Raw genomic sequence first — 17,566 nt, 5'->3', positions numbered from 1 at the left:
AAACGAGAATGACGAAGGAGACTGCTGCTAGGAGGTTGAACAACGAAGGAGAATCGGTGTCATTGATGGTACTATGTTTTCTACACTTTGTCTATGTTTTGTGGCAGTAACTGAGCTCTTGGATTCTGAAAATTGGCTTCTCCTCTAGGTAAGAGTTTGGTTCGATTCACCTTTTTTTTTTTGTCCTCATGTTTGTCTCTATACTATCCTTGGTTCGATTTCTGATCGAAGCCTGATGAGCATGATCATCTCAACCTAGTCCAGTTCTTTGATCTCATCTTCAATGCCTCTATCCTTGACCAAAGGAAACGATTGTAAAGGCCAAGCCTCAACCATTGAAATCTTATTTCTTCTGGTTATTTTTAGAGGGCCAAACGGCACAAACCCATCCGTGCCATGAAACTGTCGAAACCGGAAACCAGAGCTAGAGGTGGGTTTTTTTAATTTTAAAACCCAAACGATTTCCTTTTGTTTTGCGATTTGGGGAAGAAGCTCTCTGATTCCTTTTGTTAATTTAAAAAAAAAAAAAAGGGGTTTTGCTTGTTTCCAAGAACAGGTTTAAAGCGGGTCAAAAATGGTTTCTCAGCACAAAAAATGAAAAAACTATTTTGCTGTTTCTCAGCACATAACCAGAATAGAAACACCTGTAAGGTTATCAAGCGGGCACTAAGTGTAGTGTCTTGTAGTGCCCAAAGTGTCCTTCATTGTACATTTCTTCAATCACCTTTTGTCGAAGGGAGCAATCCGGAACACACAAGCGATTTCCTTTGAATAAGAAATCATAAAAAATAGTAAAATCAGCAAGGACCTTATCTTTTGCATCCGAGAGGAGTTTGGAGAAGTAATCATCTTCTTCATAAAGCTCTTGAAATGATTCAAAACCAAGCACAGTAGTACACATCATAGAGAGCAAACCCTTCTTGCGACTAAGGGCATCGACAACTTGGTTTTGAACACCGGCCTTATGCTTGATATGGAAGTTGAATTCTTGAAGATACTCCGCCCATTTTGCTCGTCGAGAACTGAGCTTTTGTTGACCTGAAATATACTTTAGAGCTTCATGGTCAGTGTACAAAACAAACTCCCTAGGAATCAAATATGGCCTCCAATGTTCAAGGTATGAAAGAGAGCATAGAACTCTAAATTGTAAGTGCTATAACGGAGCTTAGCACCATTCAACTTCTTGCTAAAGAAAGCGATGGGACATCTCTTTGACTTAAGACTCCTCCAATATCGGTTCCGGAAGCATCACAATGAACCTAAAAAACAAGGTCAAGATTTGGAAGAGATAGAACCGGAGCGGTGCTCAATCTTCCTTTAAGTTGTTCAAAACTCCGTTGGGCTTCATCGGTCCATACAAAGGCTCCTTTTTTATGCAAGATGTGAGTGGGGCTGCTATGGCACTGAAATGTGAAATGAATTTGTGGAATTCTGTGGATACTGGCTTGATCAATGTGATCATGCCAGCCTTTATTTATAATATTGAAATCATATGAAAAAACTATAATTAAGCAATGTGGGACTAAAACCCTCATACAAGAATACCCCCACGGATAGATTTATCCTTGGACCCATGGAGAGGGCCTGCGGTGGTCGGCAGTAGCTGGCCGAGGTGGTGGAGGGTTGGCGGTGGTTGGCGGAAGTGGTGGAGGGGCTGGCGGTGGGTGGTTTTAGGGCAAAATAACGAAAAAGAAAAAGAAGAAGAGAGAAAAAATCAAAAAAATTTTACTGCCCAAATCCCCAAAATATTTTTGGCTCTGACACCATGTGCATACTGTGGCAGGAATAGGATTTTTTGGGCACTTTTACGGCTACAACGGATGTTGACGCTACAGCCTTCAAGAAGTGGGAGGATGGTTTACGGCTGTTTGATTTTGGCCGGCCTAAACATTGAATTTGATAATATCAAGTCCAATATTTTGAATCGGGGTCGTCTTCGTTCTTTGGAGCTGGCCTACACCATACTTTCAACTGAGGACACGAGGCGCACTGCTATGGTTCATCCTGTCACTCAGGAATGATCAACCCTTGTTTCCGGTTCTCAATCTTCCCGTGGAAATTACTCTCATCCTCCTCCTATTGATCGGCCAACTAGTGATCGTCCGCCTATTAAATGCGATCATTGTGGGAAGGACTGGCACACCAAGGACCGATGTTGGAAGCTTCATGGTCATCCTATGGCTGCTCGTGGGCGTGGAAAGGGGGGTTCCATTGGCCCAGTACCTCTCGTGCTAATCAGGCTACTACTGAAGATCCATCTGAACAGTCTCTTTCCTCTGTGGTGGTTGAGTTACAAAATCTGCGGGATATGATGAATCGTTTGGACACATCTTCTTCGGCATCTATATCTCCTTCCATAGCGGCTTCGGCTTTGTCTGTACCTGCTCCTTCCAATGCACCTTCTTCCATAGGTATTTCACGACAAGACACTATACTATACTCAGACTTGTTTAGCATTACATATACAACATCTACCCCTTCCATAACACCCTTTACATCCGTTATTGTTAGCAAATTTGGGGTTGGGGAATTTTCCTTCAATGGAGACTTGAGAGGTGCCAAAGTAATTCTTTTTTTTTTTTACCAAATTCAAAAGAATAAGTATTGTTCCTTCCATCATGAGTAGTCCTCCAGTCAAATTGCCAAGGTCGGCCAAGAATTATGTGGCTAGCATCCATGGGCAATACGTCACACCGTATTTTGTCATAATACGTAGATGCAATGGAGAGATGAATAAGGCAACGTTTGGAAACGGTTACCTCGCTACCATGCTTAAGCGAAGACATTTTGTATGGCATGGGGTGTTCTTTCAAGTCTAGCTTCAACTTTTAAGCTGCCTCTTCTGAAATTACATTCTCACAACATCCGCAATCAATAATGAGTTGACATACCTTATCGGCAATGGTACATGCCATGTGAAAAATATTGTTGCATAACCATCGGTCAACGGTTTCTTGCTTTGAAGGGAGAAAAATCTTTCTCATCATGAGGAGTTCGCCGGTATCGGCATGGAGCACTTACCCTTCTTCTTTATGTTCATGTTCTTCCTCTAGAGATTCTTCATCTTGGAAATCCTCATTTTCAGATTCATCTTCTTGGTCCTCAAAACCCAACATGTCACCTTTGCCGTTTTGAGAATTTTTGGCTTTATGGCTATTACTTGCTCAGTGACCAATCTCTCCACAAGAATAACATCTTATAGTGGTGGAGGAACTTGTACTGGTTTGGGCAGTAGGATTAGGACCTTTTGGTTGAGAAGAATTTTTGTCCAAGTTAGAGGAACGGTCAAAAGAATTAACCGGTTTAGGAGTGCTTACCGGATTTCGACTTGGCCGATTGGAAGTGAAAGTGGTTTGTTGTTTACGGCTTTAAGAGTGCTCCACTTTAAAGGCTCTTTGATGTGCGTCTCCCACATCCCAGATGTCAAGAACTTCAAGTGCTTCTTGAATGTGAGATTATAGCCCATTCAAGTATTTGTTTACAAGTATATCTTCTGGATCCATGCTATTGTTACGGATAACCAACTCATTGAGCTCATTGGTATACTGATCTACCGTTCACGTACCTTGTCTCAAATTTTGGTACCGTTGGTGGAGCTCTCTTTTATATCCTTTGGGAAGGAAATACTTCTTCATCTTGTCTTCCATCTTTCTCCATGAAGTGATGGGTGCTTTGCCGACGGATTGACGTGTTTGCTTCTCATGTCGCCACCAAGCGATGGCCGTGCCTCGAAGTCGCATGGAAATGATGCCAACTCGGCGATCATTCGGGACATGTCTATGTTCAAATACTTTACTTACAAGAGTTAACCAATCAAGAATTTCATCGGGTGGATCAGTACCTGAAAATTCTGGTATGTCTCTTTTGATCTCCTTTTCCCAATCCGGTTCTCACTCCTTGGGTTTGGTGTTGTCGGAACCTTCTTAGTAGTGCAACATGGGAGCCTTTTGACATAGAATCTTTGGATATTTCATGTCTAGAACTTGATGGTGGATTATTCTTGTTGCCTTGAAGCCTCAAAACCTCTCGAGTAAGATTTTTTATTTGTTTTTGCATTTGCCGTTGTTGTTCTAAGGCTTGTGCAAGAGCATCTTCATTGACAGTGGTGGTGCGGTTAACACGGCCACCTCATCCACCTCAGATTCTTGGGGGCATGGTGTCTCTCCTCCTTTGTTTTGATACCAAATGGTGTAATCACCACTATGGGATTGCTTGAGGACGGATCGGGAGAGTACTTCTCTTCTTAAATATCAACCAGAAATTCTGGCAGATTGACCCCTCGATAGTATTTTAGGGGTAACTTTGTACTGGAATATGGGTTTAAGGTGATTTAAAATGGGATTTGAAGAAGACAGAAAGGGCTACAACTTTGGTTCTTTAAGTTTTTGCAACATAAGAACAGAAAGGGGTGATAAGGGGCTGTGTAGTGAGGGTCACTACATAGATCCGAATCTGAGAAACTAAAAAAGAAAGTTTCAGAATTCGGTGTGCATGAGGCAATGAAAGGAAAATGTTATGGGTTTGGTATGGGGTTGGAAAAGGTCTAGATTAAAAAATAAAAAGAAAAATAGAGAAGAGAAAGTAGGGATGCAAGAAGCTTCGAGAGATCTACTCTTCTAGGTGGATCTTTGAAGTGAATCCCTTCAACTCTTCAAGGCTGCACAAGGAAGACCTTACTCTTCTAGGCAAGGGAAATTCTTCAAGGTTTCTTTAGAATTGTTCTAGGTTTTCATAAGATGCAACTAGGCAACTTGAGATTTCATTCCGAAACTACCATGGAATCCTTACAAGCAACATAGATAGGCCTTTTATAGGCAAATAATGAAAACCCTAAAAGTGACTACAACATCTCAACCCTTGATCTTAATGATGTACCAATGGTTGAGATTAAAATAAGAAAACAAAACCTAAAGCATAACATAGGAGGCTGCACTTTGTATTAGATGCTTCTAGCTTTTGTAGTCTTTAAAGAAGACTTTCTTGGACCAATGTGAACTTTGTAGTTCTCAAAGGAAGACTCTTGGGAGAAGTAGTTAAAGGAGCTTGGACCAAGAAAATCTTTGGGAGAAGGGTTGTCACATTATCTTTCCACTAGGGTAGTTGAAATCGACGTCAAGGAGGATGCCATATCATCTTCCACCATGAATCCTTCCCTATATCAAACCCTAAATTCTCCTACAATATCTCAGCCGTTGATTCCAATTGAACTTCAATGATTGAGATTAAACCATTACTTTACATATAAAGATTAAAAAATATTAGTCATGGGCTTGGGCTTTGATGAGAGCTGATCTCCTTGGAGACTTGTGAATATGGGCTGGATGCACTTGGGCTGCATCATCTTGACTCCTTTTCTGGACAATTTCTCACTGCTATCAGTAAGTACGTATATTCTGTGGTAGACAGGTTGACTAAACATGCGACTCTTACGAGAACGCTGAGTGTTGGGATGGATCTCCTTCTATTTTGTCTTGAGAACATCTCTTGGGATGCTCAAATTGTAGGCAATGCTACGGTCCATGGGATCATGGTGGTTCACCTTGGGAAACCAATAAAAATATATGTTTCGAGTTCCCAACTCTTGGGATCTCCAGGGTTGTCCTAGGGAACCCTAGGGTTGCCCAAGGGCACCCCTAATTGGCTTGGGCATCCTATTTTCAATTTTTAGGGTTTTCCTTGGTCGCCCATAGTACCCTACTAGAACCCTATTAGGGTTTGGTATGAAAAACCAATGCCCAATCCATCTCATAAAATAATGGGATCCATGTCATAGAGAAAAGTCATCTCTATTACATCCCATGGAAAGAGGGATCCATCCCACACCCGAATGCGCAACGGAACATAATCGATTTGGGTTATTTTCACATCCCATGAATAATCCTATAAAATTAAATCAACAGAAATTAACATAAAATTGCTAACCTGATGAGCCTAAAGTGTTGCTCCTCCAATAGACAATGATTTTTTCTCCAATGAGCACTCCAAGTAAATAGATCTGAACCTCCAATGGTACAGCCAAGGTTCTTCAAGCCAATTCTAGATCCACTTTAGTTCCTCAGTCATAGATCTGGGTCTCCAAAACCTTAACTCCCAAAGTATTAGAGAGCTAGAAGAAGGGAAGAGAAGAGATCACAAGAGACAGAGGGGTACAGCCAAAATTCGTTCAGAGGGGGGGGGGGGGGGCAGCCAAAAACATGGAGCATTGGTGCCCCCCTCTGCTTTTTTTGGTGGTTTTATAAACCTAGGGTTTCTAAAACCCTGGATGGAAAAAATCCCTATGAGAGTCTGACTCTCTCTCTTTGTTGATTTTCCTATTTAAACTCAAAGTGCTTCTAATTGGTGAAGAAGCAGAATCTAATAGGGAAAGATATAATTAATTAATTATTTTAATTTATGAATAATTACAATTAACACCATATCCATTAATTAAATAAATAACCAATTATTTTACCAAATTCCAAATAACTCCCTACATGATAATAAAGTATCATGTACAACCCCCCCACTAATCAACACCATAATTATGGAATCTAGGGCTTGTACATTAGTACTGCCAAACCCCATTCCATAGTACACGTCCATAGAAGAGTGTCTGTGTATCTAATCCGGTCCCGCAAAACTCGACAAAACACTTGAATCAAATAAATATATATAATCTATTATTTTATGTAAAATAGGTTTTGCAAAAACCATTTCCAAAACGACACTAGATCTAGATTCCGATCTGACCATTCACAGACAATCTCAATCTTGGTGTTCCCCATTCGGGCAATGGTGACCATGTTGAGTAACTCCTTCACTCACAAAATGTTCGTGCATTCCCAGAACACCGGCTTTGACTCACTTGAGTCTCAGCCGTTGATGAACCAAAAAATGCGGTCACACTTTGTGGTGACAGGGTCCCCTTAGGTACAAGGTTTCGGTGACTCATGTCTATCCCATCGTACTTCTGACAGTAAAACATGAGGGAATCGACAAAGTAGATTCTTTGCCAATAAACACATCGAACATGTGAGTACTCTCATTTGTACCTTGGCATCACATGTCTAGGCATACCCAATGTGACGACAATATGATAAGGGTGCCCAGCCTAAACCCTAGTCGTGACTACCATTTTAAGTAATACTTACGGACACATAATGCTCAAAAAGTTTATATCGCATGTGATAATATTAAACCAAAATGTATAAAGGTTCAATTCCAGGTAAAATTGGATTGAACCGAACTAAACCGGGTTTGATGGACACATAAATCCAACAATCTCCCACTTGTACATCAAAGCCAATTTTCCATACATTTCAAACCCATGCCCTCCATGTGTTTTTCAAACACTCTAGGAGACAAACCCTTTGTCATGGCATCTAACACATTTTCAGTTGTGTCCACTTTGGAGACACTCACGTCGCCCTGCTGGATAATCTCTCTGATGAGGTGATACTTCCACTGCACATGCTTATTCCTCTGATGAGCCCTAGGCTCCTTAGCTTATGCAATGACCCCTCTATTGTCATATAACAGGGGAATAGGGCCCTTGATAAGGTCAGGGACAACCTCCAAATCTTATAGGAATTTTCTCAGTTAAACACCTTCTTTTGCTGCATTGCAAGCTACAAGGTATTCTGCTTTTGGAGTGGAATCGGCTGTAGATTTTTGTTTTGTACTCCGCCATACAATGGTACCTCCAGCCATTAGATATACCATTGCAGACGTGGATTTTCTGTCATCCTTGTTGGTTTGGAAATCTGAGTTTGTGTAATCCAGAACTGACAACTGATCAGATCCAAAAACCAATAAATAATCCTTAGTCCTTCTAAGGTACTTGAGGATATTCTTGATAGTGGTCCAATGCTCTCATCCATGGTTAGATTGGTAACGACTTACGATACCTACTGCATAGCAAATGTTCGGCCTCATACGTAACATAGCGTACATAAGACTCCCTACTACAGAGGCATAGGGAATCCACTTCATCTCTTCAATGTCCGTTAAAAATTGATGATATTAAGATTTGGAAAGACTGACTCCATGTCGGAAAGGGACACTTCACCGTTTGGAGATCTCCATGCTAAATCTGGCTAGGACTTTGTCTATATAGGTAGCCTATGACAAGCCTAACATCCTTTTCTGGAGATCTCTTACGAGTTTGATCCCAAGGATATAGCTAGCTTCACCCAGGTCTTTCATCGAGAAAGTTGTGGACAATCATTGTTTCACCGATGAAAGAAATCCTACATCGTTACCCATCAGCAATATGTCATCTACATATAAAACAAGAAAACATATTGTACTCCCACTGATTTTCTTGTAAACGCATGGTTCATCCATGTTTTGATCAAAACTAAAGGATTTGATTGATTGATTAAACCTGATGTTCTAGCTTCTAGAAGCCTGCTTCAGTCCATAGATGGACCTCTGCAATTTGCATACTTTTCTTTCGTCCTCCAAGGAAGAGAACCCCTCTGGCCATTACAAGTAGATTTCTTCTTGAAGAAATCCATTCAGCAATGCAGTTTGCACATCCATCTGCCAGATCTAATAATCAAAGTATGCGATGACTGATTATGCGGTGATTGCCAATAAAATCCTGATGGACTTCATCATCGCCACTGGTGAAAAGGTTTCCTCATAGTCAATACCCTCTTTCTGGGTATAGCCCTTTGCCACCAATCTCGCTTTGAATCTTTCAACCTTTCTATCCACGGCCTTCTTCCTCTTGAAGATCCATTTACATCCAATCGGCTTAACGCCAAGTGGTGGATCGACTAGAGTCCAGACCTTGTTGGAATGCATCGAATCGATTTTAGAGCGCATTGCCTCCAGCCACCTAGTGGCATCAACATCCTTAAGAGCCTCAGAGTATGTCATCAGATCATCATCCAATTCGACCGACACCATGTGAAACTCTTCCATAGTTTGCTCTTCTTCGGTGAGAAAAGTAAACCTGGTGGGTGGTCTAATAGTCCTCCCACTGCGTCAAGGTTCTTGAGCTGTTTGATTTTCAGTGGGTATGTCAATTGGTCTCACTTCTGGATGTGAAGTTTTTAGAGTTATCCAATAACTCCTTAATGACTACAGGTTCAGATCTCTTGGTCAACATTTCTTCCTCCAGAAATGTGACGTGTTTGCTTACAGTGACCTTTTGGTCAACGGGGTCATAGAAGTAGTAGCCTTTCATGCCTTTAGGATAGCTTAAGAAAAAACATCTCAAAGTCTTGGATTCTAACTTGTCTGTCTGTTGCTTTCGCACATGTGCTATGCAACCCCATACCCTAAGGTGTTGAATACTGGGCTTATACCCTTTCCATAACTCAAAGGGTATCTTAGCCACAGACTTAGATAGAACCCTATTCAAGATATAAATAACTATTTCTAAAGCGAACCCCAAGAAAGAGAGAGGTAGCTCACTATAAGTGAGCATCATCCGGACCATATCCAATAAAGTTCGATTGCATCATTCGAATACACCATTTTGTTATGGTGTTCCAGGATTAGTTAATAGACTAACTATCCCTTGCGATATGAGATGTTCTTTAAATTCATCCGATAGATACTCCCTCCACGATCTGATCGTAAGAAATTGACGTTATCGAGCTGTCTTTCGACCTCGGCTTGGAATTCTTTGAATTTATCAAAGGCTTCCAATTTTCTACGTATCAAGATATGTAACCATATCTAGAGTAATCATCGGTGAAAGTTATGAAATACTCAAATCCATACCTTGCTTGTATATTAATGGGTCCACACACATCAGTATGTATCAACTCTAATAGATCTGTGGTTCTAGTACATTTATTGCTAAAGGGTTTCTTGGTTATTTTGCCTTGTAGGCATGACTCACAGGTAGAGAATGATTCCACTCTTAGACACTCTAAGGGTCCATCCCTTATCAATCTACTGATTCGGTCCAAAATAATGTGATCTAATCTTAGATGCCGTAGATATGTTGAGTTTACTGGAGCTGCTTTTCATTTAAAATAAACATTCAAAACAACATTTGTTCTAATAGGGCAATCTAGGAAATACAATCCACTTTGTATATATCCAGATGCCACAAAAGAATATAAAAATGAATAATTAATTTAGAATTAAAGGAAAAACTATACCTGTCCAAAACGAGTTTTGAAACTGAAATAATCTTCCTCTTAAAAGAGGGTACATAGTAGCAATCCTTTAAAACCAAATTAATAGAACTAAAATTTAAAATAAAAGTTCCTACAACCATCGCCATGGCTTCAGCTCTAGTGCCCATCCAAAGATGCACCTCATTTCTTTCCAAATTCCTTATCTCCTTGAACCCTTATAAATAATTGCAAATGTGAAAGGTGGAAACACTGTCCACGAATCAAAAATTGGTCGGTTTAAAGGATAAATTAGACTCATAAAGAATACAAACATCACATGTACCTTCTTTAGCAGCCTTAGTATCATCTAGATTCTTGTCTTTCATAGTAACCAGGAATGCACGACAGTTCTTTTTTCAGTGACCCTCCTTTGCAATAGAAGCAATTGCCTTTAGCTTTCTTATTGCCAGACTTCCCACCCTTGGGTTTCAAGGGCTTACCCTTATTTCCCTTTTTCTTCTTCTTCCCATTTGAAGAAGGCTTCAAATCAGTAGCATAGACCTCAGCCTTATCCTTTTTCAAGGTGGCCTCCGCTTCTACCGGTGCATTAGCAAGCTCGGTGAGCTCCAGTTCCTTATTTGACATCTTGTAGGACATCTTAAAGGATGCATAGGCGGAGGTGAATGATGCTAAGATCAAATCGGTCTTATACAATAGCTCAAACTTGGTCCCCATGGATTCCAGTTTCTCGAATAAATTAATCATTTTCATGACATGGTCCATCACTAGAGTCCCTTAGGACATTTTATAGTTATGGATCTGACTCACTACATCAGAGTATGCATGTGTCAGCTGCCTGTTAAACAATTCAGCAAGCTTATCCATTTTATCGTCTGAGGTACGTATATCCTTGACTGAGTCTAGTACTGACTTCTCTAACGATCCTAGGATATAAAGTGATGCCTTGGAGTCCCTGTTAAGGAAATCCTACATCTCATTATATGCCTCAAGATCATCTGGGTCGGGTTGAGGAGGAACTTGTTCATCAATAACTATGTAAAGTCCTTCTACAGCCAGGTGCAATTTATTGCTCCGGTACCAATCAACATAGATTGTACCATTTAGTTTGTATTCGCTACTGAGTGTTAACAGGTTGGAATTAACGGCAGCCATTGAATAATAATCTACACATGTACAAGTAAAAACACACGCATATTAATAACCATTGATAAAAATTGAGCATACGCATCAATGGTCTTTCATGATTTAGGTCTCCCTCATGTCCCAAAAAATGAATTGGATACCTACAACCCTTGTAAACATAACTTACCCTATCGGGAGTCATTATACACACCATGGTAGTGTGGACTAATCTGTCCGCCTCGTGGGCTTCCAATATTTTCGGCCACTTGGGTGCCATGTCTAGATCCTGTCGGCTGGCATACACCCAAGTCATGCATTCACCTATTGCATTAGTTAGAATAATGGAATCATGAAAGATGACCCACTGTCGCAGTGTCCTCTCACTATCCATATCCTAACGTATCTAGATAGAGATAAATATAGATAACCATGTGACAACAAGCTTGGCAATGTCTTATCAGTGTATGTGGGGTCATATCATACAATTTCTACATTTACCTTCAATAGGAGGTCATGAACATGTCTACTAACTTAGACTAGTCCATATCATACATGTATTATGATCAAAGAGGGATAAAGCAACTCTCACATACATATCACGGATAGAATCAAATAACATAATTAATCAACATTAATTAAAAGTGATTATGGTATGGCTGCATTTTTATTAGAAGCAATTAAAGAACCCTCCCAATAAAAATAAAACTAATAACTTTCTTTGAACTATGGGTGTATCAATCATGCCATGGATATACCAAATGTCACGCCTCGATCATCTCCTCCACCCGATCATGTCCTCAAAGTAGGTGACTTGCATCTCCATAAGGTTTGAGCGCCACATGTGGATCATCATCGACATGTCCTGGGAGTCCTAACTCCTCTAAAATTACAATGGAAACCTATGAAAAAATTCTACACAGTTTTCTTTCCATAATAAAGAAAACCCCGCATGGAGAAATCAACCCACCATTTTGGGTTGCCTATGGAGTGGAGTACATTTGTTTATAAAAAAGAAAGGGGGAGAGAGAGAGAGAGAGAGAGAGAGAGAGAGAAGCATCACATCCACCTATAATCCCAATACATCACATACATCAATTTCCCATCCATTTATTAGAAAGCCAATCCCATAATCACATAGGCGAACAATATTATGTATAGGGCCCATAATCACATGGATCATTCTAGAAAAAATAGCATCACATCTCATGTGAAAACATGTAACCAAAAAACAACTTGTTCATAAGTGGGTGAAGGGAAGGATCTCTTCACCCATCATCTTTCTCCAATCCATAAAACCATTAAAAATAATTAAATATTGTATTTTACAAATTTTTTTATTTTCTTGGAGGGGAAAACACTGTCAAACACCCCAGGCAACAATGGCACAACTGGGTAGCAACACTGGGTGCGCACAGCCTGCACAGGGGCAGACCGAGCGTGCAAGTGCTGGCCGCACGCAGGTTGCAGCCTGCATCACGCGCGCGTGTGTGGTGCAGGTCGTGGCTCTGCCGCAGCCACTCACCGGGCGCTCGTGCAAGGTGCAAGCTGCGGCCCTGCTGCAGCTGGACACCGCGCGCGCGCCAAGCACAGGGGCGTGCAGAGGCAGCAGGCCATGCGTAGTGAACCGGGGGTACAAAATGTTATTTTTTTTTAAATTTAAAATAATGGGATTTAACCCTATGATGGAATAAAATAAAATAATTACAAAATAAAAAATTCCATCATCATACATGGTCAAGGTTGTTACAACAACCATAGCCACCCATGTGCACATGGCAAGGTTGTTACATGAATAACTACCTTATAACCACCCATGCGCATATGGAAATATTGTTACAACCATAATAAAGGCCATGTGCAATCATCCATAACCATATTCTATCATGAATATTCCATTAAAATAGATTGCATCCCTAACATGATAATTGCATACAATTAATTATATGACATCCATGGGTGAGAAAGGTGGCTCTGATACCACACTGTAGGCAATGCTATGGTCCATGGGATCATGGTGGTTCACCTTAGTAAACCAATAAAAATATATGTTTCGAGTTCCCAACTCTTGGGATCTCCAGGGTTGTCCCTAGGGAACCCTAGGGTTGCCCTAGGGCACCCCTAACTGGCTTGGGCATCCTATTTTCAATTTTCAGGGTTTTCCATGGTCGCCTATAGTGCCCTACTATAACCCTATTAGAGTTTGGTATGACAAACCAATGCCAAGTCCATCTCTTTAACGTCCCATAAAATCCTAAACCTCCAATGGTGCAGTCAAGGTTCTTCAAGCCAATCCTAAATCCTCTTCAGTTCCTCAGTCACAGATCTGGTTTTCTAAAACCCTAACTCTCAAAGTACTAGAGGGCTAGAAGAAGGGAAGAGAAGAGATCACAAGAGAGAGAGGGGAAAGCCAAAATTTGTCCAGAGGGGAGGTGGGGCAGCAAAAAAATGTGGAGCATAGGTGCCCCCCTCTGCGTTTTTGGGTGGTTTTATAAACCTAGGGTTTCTAAATCCTTGGATAAGAAAAATCCCTATGATAGTCTGACTCTCTCTCTTTGTTGGCTTTCCTATTTAAACTCAAAGTGCTTCTAATTGGTGAAGAAGCAGAATCTTATAGGAAAAAATATAATTAATTAATTATTTTAATTTATGAATAATTACAATTAGCACCATATTCATTAATTAAATAAATAACTAATTATTTAACAAATTCCAAATAACTTCCTACATGATAATAAAGTATCATGTATAACCCCCCACTAATCAACACCATCATTATGGAATTTAGCGCATGTACACTAGTACTGCCAAACCCCATTCCATAGTACATGTCCATACAAGAGTGTCTGTATCTGATCAGGTCCTGCAAAACTCAACAAAACACTTTAATGAAATTACTATATATAATCTATTATTTTATTTGAAATATGTTTTGCAAAAACCATTTCCAAAACTGCATTGGATCCAGATTCTGATCCGACCATTCACTGACAATCTCAATCTTGGTGTTCCCCCATCGGGCAATAGTGACCATGTTGAGTAACTCCTTCACTCACAAAGTGTTCGCGCATTCCTAGAACACTGGCTTTGACTCACTTGAGTCTCCATCATTGATGAACCAAAGAATGCGGTCACACTTTGTAGTTACAGGGTCCCCTCAGGTACAGGGTCCCGGTGACTCATGTCTATCCCATCCTACATCAGGCAGTAAAACATGAGGGAATCGACAAAGTAGATTCTTCGCCCATACACACATCGAACATGTGAGTACTCGCATTCATACCCAGACATCACATGTCTAGGCATACCCAATGCGATGAACATATGATAAGGGTGCCCAGCCAAACCCTAGTCGTGACTACCATTTTAAGTAATACGTACAGACACATAATGCTCAAAAAGTTTATATCGCATTTGATAATATTAAACCAAAATGTATAAGGTTCAATACAAAGTAAACCGGATTGAACCAAACCAAACAGGGTTTGATGGACATATAAATCCAACACAAGTATGACCCAGATTTAGATTTTGCTGAGTTTTTTTTTTTTCTTTTACATATTGATGCGAAGTAGTTTATCTGCTGATGGTAATGTTGAAAGTGGATGAGCTTCTCTGTCTTTTCTCATTGTGTAATCTTTGATATTTTTTAATAAATCTCTTACTGATTCTTAGCAACAAAAAAAAAATTACATTCACCCTTACGACGAAGGGGGTATCGTAGTATCACAGTAGTCCACGGTTTCTCCCCTTGGTGTGCACTAGGTTCGGATCTCCATCCAATGTTATACCTACAGAGACTGAAACAAAACAACAGGGTAGGCTTAATACTCCACCTTCAGCATAGCCATTTCCAGAGCACGGAAGTTACTGCAATCTCTAAATAAAAACCCTAAAATAAAAGTTATTGCAACGTTTGAATGAAATATTTTTTTATTAAGTAGTTTGTTTATGTTAGCTAGTTAGTCTCTTTAGCTGATGGCATTGCTGAAGGTGGGAGAATCTAATCTTGCTAGATTGTTGGAGTGTTTAGGCTATCTTTGTAATTTTTTTTTCATTTTTTTTCTTACTTTAATATAAACATTCTTTTAGCAAACAAAAAATGTTAGAATCCATAGAATAACTTTTTCAACGAAACCATTTTCTGCTTGCCATAATTAGGAAGCTCTTCCTATATAGCCCAATTATTTGTCAGTGCTCACATGTTTAATTTAGCTGTGGACCACATGGACAAGAAAGCTTTGCAAATTCATTAGAATGTTCTGAAATTTATTTTTGGGAAAAAGTTTTGTGCACGGTTGTGACTCCTCTCACAATAGGGGCGAAATGACCAAATGTCCCCCCTATTTGACAAATCGTAACCATCCCTCATATGTGGCCATGCATGAAAATCATCCCCCACACACCCCCCATTTTTTATCGAAATAGACACTTGAAAAATTATAAGATAATACTAATTGGGGAGGGAGGGAGGGGTTATGACTGAATTTGGCTTTGAAATTTGTCATTCCTACTTCATAGCATATCCTATCTATCCAACAGTCAGAATTTCCAATCCAATCTTCTGTATGGTGCGACCATCATGGGAAGGCAGCGTAGGAATTGTATCTTTCAAGTTTCTTCTAGGAATGGTGTTAGTATCACATCAATAATTCTTATTTATGTAGCTATTTAACAAATAATCCTGTACCCATATGACTAATAGGAAGACACGAAAATTTTTTGCGTTCATTTTAAATAAAAAGAAGATGCACAGAAATAAAAATCGAAACGATGGTCACATAATTGTTAACTCTTTTCAATCCCAAATTTGTAAACTAAAGAAGAAAAAAAAAAAAAAATCTTCTATAAACAATGGTTCTACCTATCCTTGAAACTAAGGGTGTCAATTGGTGTGGTTTTGGTTATTCGGTTTGGTTGCGGTGCAATTTAAATTTTGATAAGGTGAAATCAAAATTGAACCGGATAGGAATCAGCTAAAATCAGAGTCGTTTTGCATATGGTCTAGTTTTATCGGTTTCTATTCATTAGTAATGAAAAAAAAAAAAAACTTGCTTTTCGTTATCCAACTTGCAACCGGTTTACAGGCGGTCTGTATAGTGTCGCTTCTAGGAAACAGTAATGAATACAATCTTTGTTTTCAAAGTCTTTATATTCCTTTGTTTCCCCCCATTCTCTCTTAGTCTCCCTCACTCATCATATTTTCCATGCCTATGTGATATTTAAAAAAAAAAAAAAAAAAAAAAAAACTTCTCATCTTCACCCATCTTTTTTCTTTCCTATTCTTTGTTTTTCCATTTTTTTTTCTTCTCCAAATGATAAACAAACTATTTCTTCTATTAACTAGTAGGGTTTTGTTAATCTATTTTAACATCATTTTCATTTTCACTTCATACTTGAACAAATATAACATATATTTAACCCAAGACATTTTACTTATTTTATGCTTCTAAGTATGTTGCAATATTTGTTGTTTATTAAATTAATCATTATGTTATTAATTACTCCAATTGATGTATGGGATAGTATTCGAGTAAGAGGTACCGGTTTCTATTCAGTTTAGACTGTAGTTTTGCGGTGCAAATCAAAACCAAACCGGGAAGAGAACCTATAAAATCAAAACTGGATCATTTTTCTACGGTTTGATGGACATATAAATCCAACACAAGTATGGCCCAGATTTAGATTTTGCTAAGTTTTTTTTTTTTATTTTACCTATTGATGCGGTGTAGTTTATCTGTTGATGGTAATGCTGAAAGTGGATGAGCTTCTTTGTCTTTTCTCATTGTGTAATTCTTTGATATTTTTTAATAAATCTATTACTGATTCTTAGCAACAACAAAAAAAAAATTACATTTACCCTTGCGACGAAGGGGGTACCGTACTATAACAGTAGTCCACGGTTTCTCCCTTTAGTGTGCACTAGGTTCGGATCTCCATCCAACGTTATACCTACATAGATTGAAACAAAACAACAGGGTAGGCTTAATATTCCACCTTCAACATAGCCATTTCTAGAGCACAGAAGTTACTGCAATCTCTGAATGAAAACCCTAAAATAAAAGTTATTGCAATGTTTGAATGAAATATTTTTTTCTTAAGTAGTTTGTTTGTGTTAGCTAGTTAGTCTCTTTAGCTGATGGCATTGCTGAAGGTGGGAGAGTCTAATCTTGCTAGGTTGTTGGAGTGTTTAGGCTATCTTTGTAATTTTTCTTTTCATTTTTTTCTTACTTGAATATAAACGATCTTTTAGCAAACAAAAAATGTTAGAATCCATAGAATAAAATTTTCAACGAAACCATTTTTTGCTTGCCAGAATTAGGAAGCTCTTCCTATATAGCCCAATTATTTGTCAGTGCTCACAT

General features: G+C 39.2%; 1 pseudogene; it reads left to right on the top strand.

The window, feature by feature from the left end:
- Positions 1-8: 8 nt before the first annotated feature.
- Positions 9-17,566, top strand: part of LOC122659200 — a 29,436-nt pseudogene continuing 11,878 nt past the window's right edge.

The sequence above is a fragment of the Telopea speciosissima genome, chromosome 4, assembly GCF_018873765.1.
Source record: "Telopea speciosissima isolate NSW1024214 ecotype Mountain lineage chromosome 4, Tspe_v1, whole genome shotgun sequence".
Taxonomy (NCBI): Eukaryota; Viridiplantae; Streptophyta; class Magnoliopsida; order Proteales; family Proteaceae; genus Telopea; species Telopea speciosissima.
Note: the sequence above shows the minus strand (reverse complement) of the source record. Positions and strands in the feature narration are given on the sequence as shown.